General features: G+C 39.1%; 1 protein-coding gene across 9 annotated transcripts in view; it reads right to left on the reverse strand.

Annotated features, from left to right (window-relative positions):
- naaladl2 (N-acetylated alpha-linked acidic dipeptidase like 2) overlaps nt 1-23,544 on the reverse strand; it is a 1,006,049-nt gene that overhangs the window by 957,384 nt on the left and 25,121 nt on the right. For 7 of the 9 annotated variants that reach the window (XM_087993578.1, XM_043702223.2, XM_087993582.1 and 4 more), the window contains exon 2: nt 3,524-3,586. The exons of the other annotated variants lie outside the window; for them this stretch is intronic. The gene's annotated coding sequence lies outside the window, so the exon portion shown is untranslated. The remainder of the gene's footprint in view (nt 1-3,523; nt 3,587-23,544) is intronic. 9 annotated transcript variants of the gene reach the window in all.

The raw sequence follows: 23,544 nt of genomic DNA on the forward strand, positions 1-23,544 counted from the left end.
TCATATCTTTAGTTTGTGTCATTTTCCAAGCATTAAAATCCAAACTTACACAAGGAATATTGTCCCCACCTTCTTTGCTATCTCTTACTTTGCAATCTTGTATTATTACGTAAATATAAGGAATCAGGTGCACGACAAGAGCAACAATAATCAGTAGTCAGTATACACACAACAGAAAATGCAACCAGAAATTGGTCTATCTTCAATCTCATTTTTTAGGATTTAAGAAACTTAAGACATAGGTGATTAACTCCCCTCTTATGTTAAAGACTCACTTGTGAGATCACAGTTTGAAGCTAATCAAAAAATCAATTTTTTAAAGAAACACAGGGCTTAACAGCACACTCTGCATCACATGTTAATCATGTGCTAATCCATGCACATAACAGTCCCATAGTTGAACTAAAGGCATGGGGGAGGGGATATGTGCACAAATATATTTTGTAAAAGGAGGGAAGATGACGACTTTGTACACATAGAAGGAAGTTCACTTCCGAATGAGTTGCAGTCAGAAAATGTGTAGAAAAATGCTCAGAAATAGAAAGCAAGCAAATATATATGGCAAAACAATTTTAAAAATTAAAGATTCCAGAAAAGATCAAATATACAGGTTAATTTCTCTATACATATTGAAACAAAATCAGAGATTACATTATCGATGATTTCTAGGAATTTGTATTTTTCAATGTTTTGTTATGAAGGGGATTCGTAATAGAACAATTATTATGGCAGATGTTTAATCCAATATTGACAGATTTTACAAAATGGTGGGACTTAATTTACTGTTCTGTTTCCAAACAATAATACTATATTAGCAACAAAAACTGAAATTGCTGGAAAAACTCAGCAGATCCAGCAGTATCTGTCAAGAGAAACCTGCGTTAATGTTTCAGGTCCAGTAACCTCTCTTCAGAAGTATATGAACGATTTTCCTTTCTTTCCCCTCTAATTCTTCAAATTCCACTGCAACTCCATTTACAATTTGCTGATGGTACCACTGCTGTAGGTCGGATCTCAACCAATGATGAGGCAGAATACAGGAAGGAGATTGAGTGCTTAGCAGCATAGCGTAAAGACAACAATCATGAAGGAACTGGTCACTGACTTCAGGAAGTGGAGTCAAGGGCACGTCTCTGTCTGCATCGGTGGTGCTGAGGTGGAAATGGTCGAGAACGTCAAGCTCCTGGGAGTGATGATGACCAACAATCTGCCCTGGTCCACCCACCTCGTCGTGACGGTCAAGAAAACACAACAATATCCCTACTTCCTTGGGGCTACGGAAATTTGGCATGTGCATGAGGACTCATACCAATTTTAATGGATGCACCATAGAAATCATCCTATCTGGATGCACCACAGTGCAGTATGGCAAGCACTCTTCCCAAGACTGAAAGAAATTACAGAGTCATGAACACATCCAGTCCATCACTCAAACCAGCTCTCCATCCATTGACTCTATCTATACTTCCCGCTGCCTTTGGAAAGCAGCCAATATAAATCAGAGAATCCTCCCACCCCAGTTATAATCTCTTCCACCCTCGTTCATCGGCCAGAATAAGATATATAAATACACATATGAACAAATTCAAGAATTCGTTCTTCCCCAACGTTATCAGACTTTTGAAAGGACCGCTGAAATTTTAATTCTGATCTCTCTCTCTGCACCATCTCCACAGCTGTAACACTGTAATCTGTCCTCTGTTCTGCTACTCTGATGCACTTTGTATGGTACGATCTGCTTATATCGCACGCAAAACCATACTTTTCACAGTATCTCGGTACATGTGACAAAGATAAATCAATAAATCATAGAATCCCTACAGTGTGGAAGCAGGCCATTCGCCCCATTGAGTCAACACCGATCCTTCAAAGAGCATCCCACCCTGCCCCACCCCACTATCTTATTCCTATAAACCTTCATTTCTCATGGCTAACCCACCTAGCCTGCTCATGTCTGGACTGTGGGAGGAAACTGCAGCATCCGGAGGCAGCCCACACAGATATGGGGAGAATGCGCAAACTCCACACAAACAAACAGTTGCCCAAGGATAGAATCAAACCCAGGTCCCTGGCGCTGCGAAGCCACTGAGCCACCCGCAGTAATATGAATCACATGGCCTCTATATCCAGGCGTAAGTGCTAATTAGATATCTTCTAGACCCCTCAATTTCATTCGATCTTGGAATTAAACAGTTAGAGTATAACCATTCACAAAACCTGACATTCCTTCTGCCTCCTTGAGAAAATTGGAGACTAACATTCCACATTCAGCACTGTTACTTTAAGGTCAGCTACCATTTCCACCACTTCCAGTAGGATGCCACCACCTAACAAATATTCCCCTCCTCTCCATTGTCCGCCTTCCGCAGGGATCATTCCCTTTGGGACACTCTTCCATCACTCTCAACATCCCTCTGCACGGTGTGTGGCTGTGAGCAGGGTACTCATTGGTGGGGCGATGTGACCTGCTTCCACACTGAAGGGATTCTGTGATTCACATTTGTGACATTATTTTTCAAAGGTCCTGAGAAAAATCAGCTATGCCTCCACCATTACCTTGTCGCATACGAATGCGATCATGCGCCTTTTCAAACCATAAGCAAATATTAAACAAAGTGAGATACGAGTTAAAGAAATGAAAGAATACAATACTTTATGAATGCAACTGTAGAAATACAAATGTAGATACATTACTGTTTGTTTTAATTAGAATATTTTGCTACCTTGTAAAACAAAAATGACAAGCAATTTGTGCCAAATTTAAACATCTATTTAAACTTTAGAACATAGACCTGAATTTAAAAAAGAAATTAATAAGCTGTTTAACTTCTCACAGAATTACATAGCACTCATGTTTTGCAGCATACAATTAAACTCTGCGTGCAACTCAGATTTGACAAATTTGCTGCTGCATATCAATACTACTCCACAGATCTGCATAGTTTTACAGAAGATTCAAATACTTCCAAAATCCAGGATATTGAATAAGAATCATGATTACCTATATTAACGACCTGCGACAGTCTGTCCTGAAGTAACTGCTGCATGTTATATATAAAAAGATTCTCAGGTGGGAATTTGAGCGATCAACTATTATTATTATTTCTGACAGCTAACAATTGCCCCAGTTAGAAACTGAACGTGTGCAATGCTCAAGTGAAGGTTTTCTCTCAGCTTTGATCATTCCAGCCCTCCCCACTATCCCTGCTCCAAAATCTAGGTTCACATTTAGAAAATCAGCACTTAGGCAAGTTCGTGGAGGAGACCCACTTCAGGAGGTGATGAGAACATATTGAAAAAACTACTTTAAAAGTACAGTTAAAATTACTTATAAATTAACATAAAATGTTAACAAAAGTTTATTTGAAATGAAGGTTCCCCCATACAAAAAAAACTCTACAATAATTTGTTGTGGATTGTAGTGTTGATATACCAACCATGCAAATCAGCATGTCTGACAATTAACAGTGGTAATATGAATAATTATAATATATTAATAACAGGCAATTGTCAGTGAGCCTACCTCTAATAAAATGTAAGATACTCCATCCAGTCAAAACCTATTGACCGCTGAAGACTGCAAAACCTGAAATATAAAGCAACAAGGGCAGTTTGTGGCATAGCTGACACGCTGTAAGCTTTAAAGAGTGATATTGAATGTGACATTTTTCATTTATTTGTAAATGCCTCTTTTATAGCAGACTGACGAGAAACGACAGTTGCCCCTTGCAGGATAACTCAGGTGATGGCAAAATGGAGGAGTCTTGACAGCTTCTTTAATGAGACTCTGCATTAGGACCGCCATCTAATACTTTTCACCAACAAAGATCAAGGTCTTTGCTTTCAATCTTATAACCTGATAATTTAGCAAATATTAACCCTATGAAAAGCCAAATTAACCCATTGAGTACTTGTTTTATTTTCTTAAATGTTTTTGTATTATTCAAAAAAAAGCCTAATTCTCTTACTGTTGTACCAGTACCTGTTGGAAATTTTATAAATTCAACAACTCTCCATTCAATGTGGAAAAAATACAAATATACTGTCAGACTAATATAATTAAAACCGAATTGTTAAGTCTCAAATGGAAATATATTAGCCAAATATTGTGGATATTAAAGAGACAAGTAGATGCGAAACAAAATCTTACATAGTCAAACAAAATGCTTTGTTTTGTTTAAACAGTACAAGGAGAGATAAATATGCTACACTAGATAAGACACATTTCTAAAGTACAAATTTGTTGCAAAATTTTTGATCAACTGTGTGGCAAATTACAAGGAAATTTTATTATTTCGGGCAGCACGGTGGCTCAGTGGTTATCACTGCTGCCTGACTGCGCCAAGAACCCGGGTTCGATTCCAGCCTCGGACGACTGTCTATGTGGAATTTGCACATTCTTCCTGTGTCTGTGTGGGTTTCCTCCAGGTGCTCCAGTTTCCTCCCACAGTCCAAAGATGTGCAGGTTATGTGAATTGGACATGCTGAATTGTCCATAGTGTTCAGGGTTAGGTGCAGTCAGGTATACATGTTGGGGTACAGGCTTGGGTGGGATACTCTTCAGAGGGTTGTTGTCGACTTGTTGGGCCGAAGGGCCTGTTTCCACACTGTAGGGATTCTATTCTATTCTAACATTGCGAGTTTTTTTTTGCAATAAGGGTAGCTTCTTATTTTTGGATGACATTTAAATGAATAAACCTAAATTTAATCTCCCAGTTAAACTGTAGTTCACACCAGGCTTTCCTCATTAGTTGTCAGAGGCTGGGTCATTGGACTAAGTTATCCAGGGGAGGAAAAGCTAAAAACCTCTACAATGAATTTGGCGGAGGATCACCTGAGCCCACTCTTGCAAACCTAGCAACAATTATACTGCAGCCTCTCTGGGAGGTTACTGGAACAATACATCTATTAATCTTCCTGACCAAAGAAATGCATGTGACAAAGGAAAACATGTTTGAAAATCCTTAGTTTTTTTTGGTCTATTCCTACTTTACTGTTTAAAAGTTACTACATCAATTTAAAACATATTTATTTATCATACAGATGCTCCTGAACTTTGCTGATGTATGCTTTCAACAGGAAGGAAAAAAAAGAGGTAGGCAATGAAGAATTATGAAATATACAGTCAGCATCTATCGTGCTGCCACTTGCTGTTCTGGAGATTAATTTCTTACTCTCCCTGTCTGTTACTTGATCTGGAACTGCTGCACCATGCAATGCTGGAGCGCACATTTTCAAATAATGTTCCCCACCAGAGACATTTTTAACAATGTAAATGTGGGAGACCTCAAGCTGAAACTGAAAACATCCAAATTAAGAAAATACTGGTTAAAATTGAGCAGACTGTCATAAGAACTGGAAGACAAGGAACCTACTTATAGCACCAAATATCAGACTGGTGAAGGAGGACACAAGAACAACTGTTAACAAACAACCAGAATGATTTAACCAGCACAAGGAGGTAGTTAGTGCATTTACTAATTGGTGAACACATTATTTTTTAACGCTGAAAAGTCAAGTGTCCTATATGCCAGCTTTATTGAATATTATATTTCAATTTTTCTTGTTCAGCTTCACCTGGTGAGATCTCTCCCAGCAGTCTCACCAGACTCTGAATGAGGCCATGATGGTTTCCTCCATCATTTCTCCACAACCATCGACGAGCAGGTCATCCACAATCACTTCCATTCTGGGAAGATCAGGAATTATCTCATGCTATGCTGATACTGAAGCAGTGAAAACACCAAATGGCGTTTGCAGCCATCTGTATTCCACAAATAGAATCTAAAACGTAGTCAGAAAACAGCACTCAATTGCACTCATAGATATCCATCATTTTCATCAAGGGTAGCAAAATCTTTGTCTTAGCAAGTTGCAGTACAATTTCTTGATAGGCTGGCATGGCAGAGTGAAATCTTTAAAAGCTTTACTGAGATCCTTTTGATCTAGACAGTCTCTCAGCTTTCCAGGTTTTCTTGCTGCTAAGTAGGCCTATAGGAATTGTCACTTTGTTGATTTTTATTTTCATTTCCAGCTCATCTATCTTGTCTTTCAGGCTGGACTCACGAGCAGCCAGAATTCTCTTCGAGAAATACTGAATTGGTCTTACACTATCACCCACTTCAAGCTGATATTCACCAGAAAGACATCTAAGCCCTGTGAGAATAATTTTTTTTCCCCCAAATTTGTTCAGCAGTCAATGGGTTTGTGTCATGTGAATGGCTGAAGATCTCTTCTGGCATGTATTGGGTTATCAGTCCAAGGTTTAGGCTTGCTTGAACTGAAAATCATTCATCTTCCCATTGCATTCTTTGGATGCTCAGCTTAGTTTGTCCTCTTGGGCATAGTAACATGATGAAACAACAACTTCAAGTTTGATGGCCTCATTTTTGTGTCACTACTTGAACCACTTCTCACAGATCTGCAAAGCTCATGATGTTTTGTGTAGCACCACTATCTACCTGACACTTCACATTCGCTTGACCTTCTCCTTCTGCAGTCATTATTCTAACAGGAACAAACCATTTACAACCTCAATGTATTATTACTGACAAAAAAAATGAACTAGACTTTCTATGCTTAAAAAGACCAGATTAATGTTTGGAAATTCTGTGGCTCATCTCCTGACTCACAAAAGCCGGTCTATTGTCTACAACACACAACCCAAACATGTGATGGAATACACTCCACAAAGATTTAGATCAGCACAAATTTCTGCAGTGGGGAGTAGTAGCCTGGTCCTGAAATCTCTGGAATAAGCAGTACACAGGCAAAACAAAAAAGGTATAGATTAGGATTTGGCCAGAGTGAGCCCATTGAGTCATATAGATCCATTAATCCAACTCGTCCGCGTCAACCAGATATCCTAAACTGATCTAATTCCATTTGCCAGCATATTGCCTATATCCCACTCAGCCCTTCTTGTTCATATATCCATTCAGATGCCTTTTAAAATGGTGCAATTGTACCAGCCTCCACACTTCCTCTGGCAGCTTGTTCTATGCACGCACCACCCTCTGCGTAAAAGCATTGCCACTTAGGTCTCTTTTAAATCTTTCTCCTCTCACCTTAAACCTCTTGGACTCCCCTACCCTGGAAAAAAAAAGACGTTGGCTGTTCAACCTATCCATGCCACTCATGATTTTATAAACCTCCATGAGGTCACCCTTCAGCCAGCAGGATAAAAGCTCCAGCCGATTCAGCCTCTCCCTATAGCTCAAACCCTCCAATCACAGCAACATCTTGGTGAATATTTTCTGAACCCTTTCAAATTTAACAACACCCTTCTGCAATGGAAGTAGAAATAGGCAGGCTCAGTGAAGGAGCAGGTATGTGGACAGATGATAATCTTGGCATCAAATGCAATACCAAGATTGCGAACAGGTTGGACCAACATCAAACAGCTGCCAAGGATGGAAATGGTAGTCAAGGAATGATGTTCTTAGACCAAAGATAACAGATTTGATCCTCCATTATTTAGTCCTCATTGGACTGGTAAACTAGGAAGCTAGGCTAATACTCTGGGAACAGGGTTCAAATCCACTCTGGCAGCTGAAGGAATTGGAATTTCATTGACAAATCTAGAATTTACAAAAACAAGTTTCACAAATGGTGACCATGAAACCATGTTGTAAAACCACATCAGGTTCATGAACGTCCTTCAGGGAAGCAAAGCTACCATTATTACCTGGTCTGGTCGACGTATGATTCTGACCACACAGCATTGTGGTGGACTCTTAACTACCACCTGAGGTGGCCTAGCAAACCATTTAGTTGTAACAAATTACAAAAGTCTAAGGGGATATTATTAACCAGAAATTGAACTGGACGTGCTATATAGCATAAGTTGTTGGAAAAGCTCAGCAGGTTGGACAGCATCTGTGGACAAAAATCAGAAGTTAATGTTTTGGGTTCAGTGACCCTTCCTCAGAATCAGACTGACAGCTATCTGAACATTCCACCTTCTCCTGTTTGTCTTTAAATACAAACTATTATTAGTTATTTTTCCTAAAGTGACTCTCTAAAAAGAAGTCAAATTGTGTGTGTGTGTGTTTACATGTATTGTCGTCTTTGTAAGGGCAGATATTTAGGCTTTCATATTTCAAATTGCTTGTAAGCTTTACAAATTTATTGAATATCATCATACTATTCCATGGGTCACAATATAAAAAGTAAATGCTTTACCCAAATGCTTAATATCAGCAATTGGGTAAAGCATTTAGTTTTATATTGTGACCCATGGACTAGTGCAATAAGAGATAGACCATGCACTCCTTCCCATCGCAGCCATAACATCGGTTGGCAAGGAGACAGAGGGTCAAGGGTTTGCTGAGGAGAGGTAAGATGATGAGATATTTGAAGAGCAGGGACAGTACTGGAGAAGAGGGAACCATTAACAATAACCACAAACATGGTGCTAAAAGGGAAGTCAATAGATCAGCCAAACAAAAAGGTCAGGAGAGTAGAAAGTAGGTCACTTAGATGATGCTGAGAAACAAAAAGAGCAGAACAGGAGAAACTTCTAATAATTGTTTAAGGTGGAGGTGGTACGCAAAGGTGGTTCAAGAAAACGATTTGTCTACAGTGGGTTACCTTTGCACTCCAAAATGGTCTTTGACTAGTAAGCAGGGGGAAAAAGAAATAATTACGCCTCCAGGCTTAAAGGTTCAATGCAGTACTATGTCATTTGTATCACTGTTTCTCTTCCATGTTCACAGCAGATCAAACATATTCCTAGTTTATCCCTAAGGTTATATGGATAATTACCACAATAATTTATTTTTGTTCATTAAACTACTGAATTCGGGTCAGATCTCTAATAAAAAGAATCAGTAAGTGTTAATCTGCCTCTCTGCTTCATAATTGATGTGAAACAAGAAGAATGGCACTGAATTTGAGCCAAAGGATAAATTACTTAAATTTGTCAACTTTTCTTTAATTTTAAACTCGATTCAACTTTTGGAAACTGTTGCTAAAGTTGAAAGACAGTTTTTTTTGTTGAAAGTCTCAAAGAGAGACTTTATCCCTGTCAGAAAATAGTGTGAACATTATGCTAATTATGCGCTCTATAAATCAAGTTAGTAGCTCAGCATTTTCAAAATCTGTTCCCTCCATGCCAACCCAGTCATTTTGAAGAGTCAAATAACATTGACATGAGAATAGTTACTTGTCGATGTTAATATTTGAATATATGAATAAAGAACACAAATAAGTCGCATAACCTCTTGGGCACATTCCAGAATTAAATTTCATCAAGGGTGCTTGTCTCTCACAACCCCATTTTTCCAGTTGATCCCCGAATCCCTTGATTCCCTAAGTATCCAAAATTCCATCAATCCTTGACTTAAATGTCTTCAGTGATGAAGCACTGCAGTTCTCTAAAGTAAGGAGTTTCAAAGGTTCACTACTATCTGAGCGAAGAAATTTCTCATCTTCTCAATTCTGAATGGTTAACTTATCCTGAGACTATCACACCCAATTTGAAAAACTCTCACCTCAGGAAGCAGCATCGAACCCTCTAAGAATCTTATATGATTCAATCAGAAACTTAGGTAATCTCTCAGGCTAAGGATCATTAAAGAATATTGGTCTGTTTTATTCCATTATTGCTTAAGGGACAGCACACTCATCCCAGAATTTAGTCTGGTAAGCCTTCCTTGTAAATTCTCTGAGGCACATACATATTTCCTAGTGCAAGGAGATGAAGACTATTCACAATATTCTGGGTGTGGTCTCACCAAAGCCTTACTATTGCAGCAAGATTTCCTTCTTCTCACATTCCAAACATCTTACGGTGAATGGATTTGCTTTCTTAATAGCTTCCCAAAACTACAGTTGAATCTTCTAACACATGTTGACAAGAATACCCAAATTGCTCTAAATGCCGACATCTACTACCATCTAACTTTTTTAAGTATATATGTCACTTCATGGCAAAATGGAAAATGTCATAGATCCCTATATCATTTTATTGCTGGACCACTTAAACTGCCTATATCACTCCACACATGTGTTTTAACTTCACAGCTTGCTAGATTTTGTGTCAACAGAAAACTTGTATGTATTATAACTTGCTCATCCCTTTAGGCTATTTATATTAGGGGAGATGATCGTATAATGGTAACGTTGCCAGTCCAGTGATGCAGAGACCCGGTCTAATACTTTGGGGACAACAGTTCAAATTCTACCATGGCAGCTGGTGGAATTTAAATGTGATGAATTAGTGAAATCAAATTGAAAGCTAGTCTCAGCAATGCCAAGTAATGAGACTATCATTGATTTGGAGGAGTTGGTGTTGGACTGGGGTGGACAAAGTTAAAAATCACAACACCAGGTTATAGACCAACAGGTTTATTTGGAGGGATTAGCTTTCAAAGTGCTATCATCGATTAGTTTAAAATCTCAGCTGGTTCACTGATGTCCGTCTAAGAAGGTGTGAGATATTGTGTTACAGGCTATCTTTATTAACTCACTCACCAGCTCATTATATTCATTAATATCAGATTCCTGTTCATTCATTCATAACCTTATACTAACCAGTTATTTACTATAACACATTTTTCATTCATAAAATGTATATTATATTTTACTATAAGATAAACCAAATTGAAACAACCCTTTCAAGCATTACTGCTTTTTCCTACCTTCAATTCTTATCAGCCTTTGCTACAAGCAGTGCTTAGGCCTATTTACCACTGAAGAAATGTAGCATATTCAGAACAATACCATCCATGCCATGATGTGTCCTCAAAAGATTAGAATATTAATTATCCCTTACCAACTGTGTCTCAGACTGGAATAGATTACAGAACACCAAGCAATTTCCCCAATTAGTATGTGCTTTTAACATGGCCACTATCCCCTTAACTAACAAAACAGCACTTCCACTAAATTGCATGAATTGAATGAAACTCACACTGGCAAATAGCAAACAAATCTCACATCCCAGCTGCAGTAATCAGTTTAATATCCTTTATTATATTATTAATTACAGATACCATTTCTACCTTATGTAGAGCATATAGGCCTAGTATTTTGTACTAACATTTACTCAAAGACAAAAGGATTAACACCTCTTAATTAGGCAAGCAGATCGGACAGGCACTCTTATTCCTATCAGGAATAGCAGGAGATGGGTTAAAACATATGCTGCCTCCCAGGACATTTCTACAAACTCATTTTTAAATCTTGAGACTATATAAGGGTACAGTTGTACATAATTCTGACTTACCAAGTCTATGATTTTGAAGTAAGTGAATTTTATGACTTTAGTGCTGGATGCTATTTTGTCGTGAATGAAGTATACATCAGGCTTGTAAAAAATAAATGCATATAATTAATTCCTAAACTCCTTTTCATATGCACTTGGAAGTTTTCATCTTTATTGATTAATTTGAAGTAAGAATATTTCTTCTACCAAAGGAAGTTTTGGATCCAAGTACAGTTATATTTTTAAAATACATTTAGATAAGTACATGAATAAGAAAGGCTTGGAGGGATATGGGCCAAATGTAGGTAGGTTGGACTAGCTTAGTTTGGGAAAATGGTCAGCAAACACTAGTTGGACTGAAGGGTCTGTTTTCATGCTGTATGATCTTGATGACTCCATCAATAAAGATGAAAACTTCCAAGTGCATATGAAAAGGAGTTTAGGAATTAATTATATGCATTTATTTTTTACAAGCCTGATGTATACTTCATTCACGACAAAATAGCATCCAGCACTAAAGTCATAAAATTCACTTACTTCAAAATCATAGACTTGGTAAGTCAGAATTATGTACAATTATCAATGTGATGTTGCCCATCTGTATGCGTAATAGGTAATAGTGATGAAATATTAGGGAACAAACTTGTGAATATGATTATTATTCTTCCTTGCAGAGTCTCATCATGAGCTATCTATTCAGACCGGTATACCTCATTTTAGGATCATCTTGTTATCAGAAAGGAATGTGGTAAGCAACAACATAGTGGAAAATTGTTTGAAATTGAAAGAACGACTTCTACCATATGCATTCATCTTAGTTTTGAAATTGCACAGTAACTGTTTATTGTGCGGTTTGATGTCACACTGAGGTTAGATTTCTTACAGACTGGTTGAGGAAAAGGTAAAGTCAAAGATCATCTTGACTAAGACTTCAAAGTACTATTAATTATACTTTTACCATGTGAAGCAGTTATTGGTATTAATAATTGATATAGTGTTTACGTTAGGTAAGAACTAATCTCTGTTCTTCACATGCTGTTTGTGTCTCTTCCAGGTTGTTCCTTTTTCGTGTAGAATCTTCATGTGTTCTAAATCCACCCACATTGTGGTATTTATACTCAGTGAAGTGCAGCTTTGTTTTCTTAACTATAAGGTTCCTTCAGGGACCTAATGCCCTGACTTAGCCTGGTCAAAAGTCACACGACACCGAGCTACACTCCAACAGGTTTATTTGAAAACACTAGCTTTCAGAGTGTTGCTCCTTCAGGTGCTAGTTGTAACATGACAATGATATTTCAGGTTGTTTGATCCTTGGAAAATGATATGAGGTGCTGTTAATTTAGTTTGTACACACAACATGAGAAGATTTTGTGAATACTTTTAGGTTCAAATTGGGCCACTTTATAGAATGAACATCCTATTATTATGGCTATGACACCGTCAGCTTCCACTTGTTTATTATCTAAGTGATAACTATTTCATTTGCTTCCTCATACTTTTTGAAAGACTCATAACTCTTATTGTGTAAAAGAAAATAAATTACACCAATCCTTTGTATTTCACTCAGCCATAATTACTTTAGATAAGCATTCCATTTGCAGTGTGTGGCTTCCAGCCCAGATATTCAGACAAACTAGTAGTTTGGGAAATTTAGGATGATAGTTTGGACAACCAATGAAACAAAAACATTTGCTGCAGATCTGCAACAAAGCAAGAGCTTCACCTCCTCTTGCTGTCATTGGTAGTGCTTTTAAATGGGATTTCCCAGATTGTGGTGATGTCATCAAGCTGCCAAAGAAACCAATTACATGAAAGAATCTCATAAGCATCTCACCAAGAAATGAAAAGCAACAAATTTTAATTACTACTTTAAAAACGTTATTTGGAGCTAAACTAAAGATTTCGATATATCAATGAAGGTTGAGGTTGAAACATTTTAAAAAATCTAAAATTACATATAAACATTTTTTTTAAAAATGTTAATTATCCATAAAGGTGCCATTTAACAACATTTAATAGCTAGAAGATTAATTTATGATTGGGGAGCAATAGTTAATAGTTCAGCAATAGTTCATAATTGGATCACTGTTTTAAAAACTGAACGAGATGTAACTTTTTTTGGATTTCATACAGTGATGTGAGAACATGTCAAGATAAGTTCTCATCACATGTTTGCTTGCTCTGACATGGAAAAGTGGGAATGGGAGTGTCTACAGTGCAGTCTGTGAAGGAGCAGTAAATGATAGACTGCAACTTCAGAATTTTCAATTAGTCCATGCTTGTACTAAATCTTTGAAGTCATGGTCAGTTTCAGATGTGCAATGGCAGCAAACACTGTGACAGAGTGCAATCATAAACCTTCACAAAATCTGGGGTCGAATGATCTCCTGAAAGGTGCATTTCTGTTTATCAGACTGAATGTTTCTACTGTAGTTTTAAGTGTTTGTTAGATCATAAAGTTTTGCATTGTTAATATAGGGATATTTCTCTTAATGTGATATTTAAGATTTTAAAACTAAGCTAACTGCACAAATTAGGTGATTGGACTTATGAAAATACAATATTAACAGAAACACAATAGAGAAATTACAATGCATTTTTCAGCTGGATTGTTTGAGTGGTTTATTTATGATTTGATAATGTTTCATTCAGAACTAACTACACATGACTTGCAGTTTTAATTGAACAATCACATTTATGCTTATTAATAAACTGTCCTTTATTTTCAAATGACTATTTCTTTAGTAAACTCCCTTGATTGAACAATTCCATTAAATCAATCAAGTAATTGGTTATCATTGGCTTGGTTTGTACTTACCAAATGTTATTTTTTTTAAAGTAGGCTAGGTAAAGATTACACGTATTTTTCTGTCGATTTTGCAGTTTTGTCCTTTAGAATATCTTTTAAAGTATTATGTTGTCTCTTTACAGCAATCAGTCTGCATAACTACGGTGGCACTTTGTGAATTTAGTCATTTAAAATTGTACCTTTGAAATTTGTTAGGAGAAAGTGAAGACTGCAGATGCTGGTGATCAGAGCTTAAAACTGTGTTGCTGGAAAAGTGCAGCAGGTCAGGCAGCATCAATGGAACAGGAGAATCGACGTTTCGGGCATTCCTGAAGAAGGGCTTATGACCGAAACGTCGGTTCTCCTGGTCCTTGAATGCTGCGCTTTTCCAGCAACACATTTTTAACCTTTTGAAATTTGTGGAAAAATAATAGGCATGATTATCGACATGTTGAAGATCTTCCTGTCTGAAATATATTTAAATATATCATTTTCGATGAGTTTAATTAGCAATGTTAATTTTATTTCTCATGTTGTTTTAATTTATTACTGTGGAGTAGAAATAATGTTTATTTGTTCATGAGATGTGTGTGTTGCTGACTAAGCCAGCGTTTATTGCTGATCCCTAAATCTATGTCCATGTGGGTACTTATTTTTTCCTTAAGTAATAAGGTTCAGCTTCACATAACATCAGTGGGAAATTTGTTTTGTAACTTGACATTTGGCTTCAGCCTTTCTTCTCTTTGGTAATCCAAATTACAATCTTCTAACTGAACAGAAGTCGCAGCTTCTAGCAACATTCCTCTGTTATCAATGTCAACTCCGATCCAAGCAAGTCAGTATAACAGAAACTAACACCTTGTTTGTGGAAAGCGTTTTATTAATTACTTAGTGTTTTTCCTTAAAATTGTTCAGCCTTAGGTATTCTTAATTGATCTGTCTAGACATGTGAGAGGACTTGAACCCAGGCCTCCTGGTCCAGAGGCAGGGACAATTCCATTACGCTGCAAGGGCCCTGCCTGACCCCCTTTCTTTCCCCTAATCAACGTGCTCAGAGTTTTTATTACATATCACTTATGCAGGTTGAATTTGAACTTGGAGCTTCTAGGCCAGAACTATAGACACAACCACTGCACCACCAGAGCCCCTCCTGTCCCCTTTAGATATTTTCTGATCAACTTGTTCAGAGATGTTATGACAAACCTCTGGAGCAGGTGGGATTTGAACCCAGGCATCCGAGCTCAGAGGTAGGGATACTACTACTACGACACAGGAGCCCTTCCTGACCCCTTTTAAAATTTTTATTTTTCCTTAGCAACCTGCTCAGAGATGTTATTACACACCTTTGGAGCAGGTGGGCCTTGAACCCTGTGCCCTTTCACTTTTTCTTTTTTCCATTTTTTTTTTATACACCCAGAAATGCTTTCTCTCACAACTAAGTGACTTTCCAACCATCAAAATCAATGTGACGTTTTTCTACTTTTTTAAAAAATGACTAACCATCACCAATAAAAACACAATTCAAACTTTATATGCAAAGCCAATTATGGGCAATCATCCCTATTTCCTTTAAATTTACCGTGTCAATTAATCATAGTTGGTTCTCATTATAAGTGGCATCATGTACTCGTGAGGTCAGATATAGATTAGGCTTTTTACACAGGTCCCTACCAATTACATGGTACCTCAGTGTCTGTCAGGGTAGATGGAGGATTCCCATTGTAGCATCATCCATGCTTTTATTTTATCCATAGAAGATTGATGCTCTGATCCATCTCAATTAATGAGGATTAGGTATAATCGGTTAACCCCAATCGCCTGCTAAATACTTGCTGTGTTAACAAGACTCATGGGACTGAGGACAAATTAGCATGGATTGAAGATTGTCCAGTGAACAGAAAATACAGAGTAAAAGTAAACAGTTTATTTTGAAAGTATAACAAGTAGACACTGGTGGGGGGGTTCTAATGGTGCAATAGTAATGTCTTTACTTCTGAGGCAGAAGATCCAGGTTCAAGTCGGATCTGCCTTGGAGGTGTGTCACAATATCTCAATACAATACAATACAATACAATACAATACAATGAACCTGTTTGCCTATAACCTGATTTTCTTTTTAACTTGTCCACTCCAGTTCAACACCGGTACCCCAACATCAACAATATCTCCAAACAGTTTAATTGAAACAACAATCAGAAGTAATAAGCCATAATTTTAGCTCTGTGTTTGAGCTAAAGCTGCTTGCTATTCTTAAGATTTTTTCAACAAAAAATGGAATGAAATTAATGTCAGTGGCAGAGACTAGAGTTTTTGCCTGTTCCTAGTTGTCCTTGAACTGAGTGGCTTGCTAGGACATTGCAGAAGATGCTTGAGAGTTGACTACATTGTTTTGGAGTGCCGTCAATTTCAGACAAGTCAAGGATGACTGATTTCCTTTCGAGGGATTGTGTTCAAAAATGACCGAAATCGGTCAGTGGTGAAAATAGCCACTTTGTTCAGCAACTGCAAATAGCACAAGGTCGAGATGGCAATACAATCCCGGAATACAGCTCTTACACTAGTCTCTTTAAACACAGTTCATACATATATTAAAGTTTCATTACCATGGTGTTACATTGTTTTATCAATAGTACACAAACGTTTGCTGTTCACAATAAAAAATCCATACACCAGCTTTGAAAATAAGATCACCACAAAGTGCATTCCCTATCTACTGTGATTATTGTCTATAATAGTCTGTCTTGTTTCTTTTCTCATATTTATGTTCCTGTTTCTTTTACTTGGTATTTCTACAAACTCATTTTTAAATCTTGAGACAATATGGGGCACAGTTGTGTATAATTCTGACTTACCAAGTCTAAGGTTTGGAAGTAAGTGATTGCAAGGAAAAGAATCTTAGGTTAAAACAAAACCTATTGAATTTAGAATGTATAATGAATATTAACATTTTATTTACCATCTTAAATAAAGTTTAGAGAAGATTAAGAGAAATAAAAGGAAACAGAGAGAAAGTATGAAAATAATTGCATTCACACAACACTCGGACACGACAAAGAACTTTACAGTCACTGAATTATATGTTGAAGTCTCATCACCTTTGCAACATAGGAACCACGGAAGCCAATTTGCACCCAAAAAGCATTTTCAAACAGTTTTGTGAAAACAGATAGTCTGCCTTTTTGTGCTTTTAAATGGAGGGATAAATATTGGTTAGGGCACTGATTCTCTCGCTCTCCTGCACTTCTGTGAAATAATGTAATCATGTCATTTACATTCAACCAGGCAGGCAAACTGGACTTAGATATAACGTCTTATCCACAAAGACAGCACCTTTGACAGTCCAGTGCTCCCTCAGTACTGCACTGAACTGTCAGCCTGCATTAACATGCTCAAGGCCAGGAGTGGACCAGAATCCACAAAAGGAGAGAGAATCAGAGAATCCCGACAGTGTGAGAGAGAAACAGGGTTAAATGCTTTGACTTCAATATGATTCTCCTTCAGAACATCCCCCATCTTAACTTGACTCTTTACCTGGTTAATACCTAAACCTGACCACTTTCAGCCTTGAACTCGGACATATCCAGATGAGCCTTCTAAATACTCACCTCCTCTCTCATTAACCTCATGGCAGCACCCCACCTCAACCTTTTAACCCTGGGTAGAAGTATTGCAAAGCTTTTTTATTTCCTGCCTTAATCCTGAACACACCTTAAAAACTCTCGCAGGTTTTCAAATCTTCCCAGCTTGCCTCTCCCTTCACTTTCACTGCAACTTTCTCCAGCTATCAATTCGGAGATCTCCGCATTCATACAATTCCGACCTCTTGAGCAACCCCGTGTTAATTCAATATATTTGTGACCATCTGATGAGCTGAGCCCAAAGTCTCTAGAATTCCATTACTAAGCTGGTCTGCCTTTTCCCCTTTATGACACCCTTCAAAAACTTACCTCTTTGACCAAGATTTTGATTATTCTGTGCTAATCTATCCTTATGCATCATGGTGTAAACTTTTGCTTGGTCTATTGAAGCACGTGATTTAATTTACTATGTTAACAGCTTTGTATTAAAGGTACATTGCTGTTTTGATAAATAATTTTAGAAATGTTTCAAAAGAAAAACTTCAAATGGAATTGTATCACCAAAAATGGTAGGACAGAATTAAGTACAACTTATAGGCGATGTTGTCCACTTAGTCCTGCTGTACTTGTTCTTCTAGGTTGCAGAGGTCATTGGTTTAGGAATACTGTCAAAGAAATCTTGTTAAGTTGTTGCAGTCCACCTTGTGTATGGTGCATATTGCTGCAACTGTGCACTGCTGATGGAGGGAGCAAATGCTTAAGGCAATGGATGATGTGCAAACCCAGCTGGCTCTTTGATCCTGGACAGTGTTGAGCACCTTGAGTATTTTTAGAGCTACAGGGTAGTTTCCTATGGTTAACTATCTTTAGCTGCTCCATCAATAACTTTACCTCTCTAAAAGGTTAGAAGTGAAAATGCTCACTGATGATTACATCATGTTCAACACTTCTTGTGACTCTTCACATATTTGAAGCACACAGCATGCATATGCAGCAAGACCTGGACTGGATTCAGGCTTGGGTTGACAACTCACAAGTGAGAGTCATGCAACACAAGTGGCATGCAAAGATTATCTCTAACTCGAGAGAATCAAAGTATTACCCGATGACATTGAGTGACATTACAATTGCTGAATCCCCCATGACTGACATCCTTGGAAAGACCTTGACCTGAACCTGAACTGGACTAGCTATACAGATATTGTGGCTACAAATGCAGGTCAGAGGTTAGAGCTTCACTGGCAAGTAACTTCTGACTCTGCAAAGTCTATTTGCCATTGACAAGGCACATGTCAGGAGTGTGATGGAATAACCCCCAGTTGCCTGAATGAGTATAGCTTCAACATCACTCAAGAGACTCAACCCCATCGAGGGCAGCAAGCTACATGATTGGCACACCACCCAATTGCCTGGTCCCTAATCACTTTCCATTCACAGAAACATGAATCAAGAATTATTACATGGGAAGACTGTAAAATCTATAATCAATGCCAAACAAGTTTTTGTGGGCAGCACGGTGGCACAGTGGTTAGCACTGCTGCCTCACAGCGCCAGAGACCCGGATTCAATTCCCGCCTCAGGCGACTGACTGCGTGGAGTTTGCACATTCTCCCAGTGTCTGCGTGGGTTTCCTCCGGGTGCTCCGGTTTCCTCCCACAGTCCAAAGATGTGCAGGTCAGGTGAATTGGCCATGCTAAATTGTCCGTAGTGTTAGGTAAGGGGTAAATGTAGGGGTATGGGTAGTTTGCGCTTCGGCGGGTCGGTGTGGACTTGTTGGGCTGAAGGGCCTGTTTCCACACTGTAAAGTAATCTAATCTAATCTAAACTGAGAAATGTATCCCAATGGTTTTTTGTGAAGTTGTAAAGTTATTTTTTTCCATTACGTATAACACTATCTGAATCTGAAATAACTGCACAGAGGCTGGTGTCTCATTACCAAGTCACCCTTTATTTAGTTTTAAAGTTGTTGACTTTTTTTCTTATAAATACTGCTTATAGATCTCTATCATACCATGCCCTGGGAAGGAGTTGAGCTCCGAAAGCTTGCAATTTCAAATAAACCTGTTGGACTATAACCTGGTGTCAATTGATTCTTGACATTTGCCAGTGCATTGGCTCTGGCCAGCCATTTTAGTCAGTCCTCAACTAAAGGAGATTCTAATCCCCTGATTATTTTTTTCTTTTTTTTTCTTTTTTTAAAAAAATTAAACCCCCACACTACCACCTAAGTGTGGTAGTGCTTATTCTTTCCCCAGCACCCATGGTGTGTGTGTATACGTGTGAGACACAGTGAAAGAAATCCCCTGATTATATTGGTCAGCCAAAGCTTTCCTGATTGGCCAGATTAACAACCCCAATCAAGAACCTCAGTCGATGAGGTCCACCTGGTCCCAACAACTACATCATCGCCATCAACCTGTGCCGCCCGCCCCCCCCCCCCCCGCCAACTCCACAACTCCGGGTACACAGGCCTGGTCTTTCGTTTGTAGTTTTTTTTGCAATGTTTTCGCACCAGGTCCAGTTCCTCTGACTTGGACTCAGACACAGGCAGCATGTACCAGGCCGTGGCCCATACCTTGCATCCAGAATATCTCAGGAGAGTTTCCTTATTTCAATGCAAGATTAACTCAGGGCATGTTTAGGAACATGGGACTAAGACATCACAGCAATTATGGAAACATGGCTCAGGGATGGACAGGACTGGCAGCTTTAATGTCCCAGGATACAAATGCTACAGGAAGGACAGAAAGGGAGGCAAGAGAGGAGGGGGAGTGGCATTTCTGATAGGGGATAGCATTCAGCTGTATTGAGGGAGGATATTCCTGGAAATACATCCAGGGAAGTTATTTAGGTGAAACTGAGAAATAAGAAAGGGATGAAATAAGAAAGGGAAATTGAGAAACAGATTTGTTAGGAGATCTCAGTTATCAATAAGAATAATAAGGTGGTTATAGTAGGGGACTTTAACTTTCCAAACATAGCCTGGGATTGCCATAATGTTAACAGTATAGATGGAGAAGAATTTAAGTGTGCACAAGAAAATTTTCTGATTCAGTACTAGAGAAGGTGCAAAACTGGCAGGGCAGGTGACCGAGGTGTCAGCGGGGGAGTGCTTTGGGGTCAGCAACCACAATTCTATTAGTTTTAAAATAGTGATTGAAAAGGATAGACCAGATCTAAAAGTTGAAGTTCTAAATCGGAGGAATGTCAGGTAAAAACTTTCAAAAGCTGACTGGGGGCAGATGTTCACCGGTAAAAGGAACAGCTGGAAAATGGGAAGCCTTCAAAAATGAGATAACAAGAGTCCAGAGACAGTATATTCCACTTAGGATGAAAGGAAAGGCTGGTAGGTGTAAGAATGCTGGATGATGAGAGAAATTAAGGGTTTGGTCAAGAAAAAGAAGGAAGCATGTGTCAGGTATAGACACGACAGATTGTGTGAATCCTTAGAAGAGTATAAAAACAGTCGGAGTATACTGAAAAGGGAAATCAGGAGGGCAAAAAGGGGACATGAGATAGCTTTAGCAAATAGAGTTAAGGAGAATCCAAAGGGTTTTCACAAATACATTAAAGACAAAACGGTAACTAGGGAGAGAATAGGTCCCCTCAAAGATCAGCAAGGTGGCCTTTGTGTGGAGCCGCAGGAGATGGATGAGATACTAAACGAGTATTTTGCATTAGTGATTACTGTGGAAAAGGACATGGAAGATACAGAATGTGGGGAAATAGATGATGACATCTTGAAAAATGTCCATATTACAGAGGAAGTGCTGGATGTCTTGAAACACATAAAAGTGGAAAAATCCCCAGGACCTGATCTAGAACTCTGTGGGAAGGTCAGGAAGTGATTGCTGGGCCACTTGCTGAGATATTTATATCATCGATAGTCACAGGTGAGGTGCCAGAAGACTGGAGGTTGGCAAACGTGGTGCTACTATTTAAGAAAAGTGGTAAGGACAAGCCAGGGAACTATATACCGGTGAGCGTGACGTTGGTGGTAGGCAAGCTGTTGGAGGGAATCCTGAGGGACAAGATGTACATGTATTTAGAAAGGCAAAGACTGATTAGGGATAGTCATTATATGAATGATTTGAATGTGAGCATAAAAAGGTATAGTTACGAAGTTTGCAGATGACACCAAAATTGACGGTGTAGTGGACAGCACAGAAGGTTACCTCAGATTACAATGGGATCATGATCAGTTGGGCCAATGGGCTGAGGAGTGGCAAATGGAGTTTAATTCCAATAAATGTGAGGTGTTGCATTTTGGGAAAGCCAATCTTAGCAATCTGAGAAGGGAAAGATATAAAAGAGACCTCAGGAGCAACCTTTTCATGCAGAGGGAGGTAAATGTGTGGAATGGGCTGCTAGAGGAAGTGGTGGAGACTGGTAAATTGCAAACATTTAAAAGACATCTGATGGTAGATGAACAGGAAGAGTTTGGAGGGACATGGGCCGGGTGCTGGCAGGTGGGATTAGATTGGGTTAGGATATCTGGTTGGCATGGACAAGTTGGACCAAAGGGTCTGTTTCCATGCTGTACATCTCTATTACTCTATGCCTCCTCTTCTTCCAGCTACAATGGTAATGAGGCCCCATCCATTTCGGACTCTGAGATGTCCTCAACATTAGATGGAGGGGTAGCACCTGCAGTTCCTGACAGGCCTTCCGGCTGTTCTGAAAGGCCAGGTACGTTTTGCCCCTTCCCGGTTTGTGAGGTAATGGCTTTCAGGTGATCCACATGTTTGTTCAGGACTGTAGCACCTACATGACCTTTAAGTCACGAGACCAGACCTCATGTCAACCTCAACTCAGCCATACAAGGTCATTTCCAAGATTCTGGTACCAAACTTCATCCCCTGAATTAAATTCTCTCTCAGACAGGAGACATTTGTCCGGCATTGGCATTCCTGCTGCCGTTTCCCCGAGCCCCACCCCCCCCCAGATCTGGGAAAGTTAGGCTTGATCTGGTGCAGAATCTTCTCCCCATCAGCACCTCTGCTGGAGCTATCCCTGTTGTTGCATGTGGGGTGATCTGTAATCAAACAGAAACCAGGACAGTTCGGTCTCAATTGATGCTATAGATTGCTTCTTTAAGCATGCTTTCAATGTTTGGACCGCTCTGTTAGACCATTGGACGATGGATGGTATGGAGCTGTCCTTATGTGCCGAATGCCATTGGATTTTTAGGAAACATTCAAATTCCCTACTGGTAAATGATGCACCATTGTCTGTGATTAATCCTTCTGGAAGTCCGTGTATCGCAACCAATGCTCGCAGCTTCACAATAGTCATTCCAGAGTTTGCTGAACGAACTTTATGAACATCCAACCACTTTGAATGGGCATGCACTATGACCAGGAACATTGAGCCCATGAAAGGACTAACATAGTCGACATAAAATCGGATCCAGGGTTTACCCAACCATTCCCAGGAATGTGGGGGTGCTGCTGGAGGCAAGTTTTGTCCTTTCTTGCACTCTAGGCACTGCCCCATCAGCCATCCAACCCTGGCCACCAGACATAGCTTCTTGCCAGCATCTTCATCTTGGAAACCCTGGTGGAGTGCGGCCAGTATCTGGCAACAACCTTTACTTAGAACAATCACCCTTGCTCCCCATAGTAATATGCCATTCTCTATGGTGATCTGGTCTCTCCATGTTCAGAAAGGTTTCAATTCTGGTTGCCATGGCCCTTCTGTTTCCCCCAATACCATCAGCTATTTTAGTTTCGCTAGGACAGGATCTTTGTGTCCACAGTCCAATATTGTCAACAGTGACCAGACGGTGTCCAAAACATTTAAAACCAAAATGGACTCTTCCAGAGGAGCACCACCGGTGGATTATCTGCCAGTGGGAGGTGGCTCAAGGCATTAGCCACTTGTCTTCCTGGACAGTATTCCAACTTGGACGTGCTGATAATAAGGGCCCAATGCAGAATTCTACTGGAAGCTATGGGTAGCACCGCCTT

Source organism: Chiloscyllium plagiosum, unplaced genomic scaffold, assembly GCF_037043375.1.
Source record: "Chiloscyllium plagiosum isolate Xiang-an unplaced genomic scaffold, Cpla_swu_hap1 HiC_scaffold_13, whole genome shotgun sequence".
NCBI classification, from domain to species: domain Eukaryota; kingdom Metazoa; phylum Chordata; class Chondrichthyes; order Orectolobiformes; family Hemiscylliidae; genus Chiloscyllium; species Chiloscyllium plagiosum.